Genomic DNA, 619 nt, shown 5'->3' on the forward strand with positions numbered 1-619 from the left:
TTTTTTTTCTCTTTTATTTTTATTTGAAGGATTTATTGCCTTGGAAATTTGTTTACCTGGTGACTGATTATGGATTTTTCAAAAACAAACTAACGTGATGTTAATCCTCATGGGTTTTCCCATTTGTCATGAACTTGCTGAATATGTTGGTGTTATCTTAGTGGATATTTATCCCTATTTATAATATATTTTACTGAATTCCTAATATAACTTTATACATATCATCTTGTCTATCTTTTCTCATATAAATCAGTATTTGATGTATTGGGACATTACCTTCACAGTATTGCAGATTCATCAGTCTCTTATAACAGTGGAATAGTTAACTTGCTACTGATGCCTCATTGATTAGTAATTACTGTTACATTAACTTGCAACCCAGAAATCAGAGATAGTATGATCTAAGGAGATGAATACACAGCAGTCAACCAGGACCAACATTAAGTCATCAGTTGCTTTTCTTGGACTCTGCACTTAAAGGGGGTCTTGCACTATTACAGTCTTGTCCTATACTTACAACACTTAGTAACATACAGTTACTACACTACACTGGAGGTTTTACAGTGAGCAACACAAACATGATTTTAATTTGAATTCTTAAAAATTCCAGTGCAGATAA

The sequence above is a fragment of the Penaeus monodon genome, chromosome 36 (assembly GCF_015228065.2).
Source record: "Penaeus monodon isolate SGIC_2016 chromosome 36, NSTDA_Pmon_1, whole genome shotgun sequence".
NCBI lineage: Eukaryota > Metazoa > Arthropoda > Malacostraca > Decapoda > Penaeidae > Penaeus > Penaeus monodon.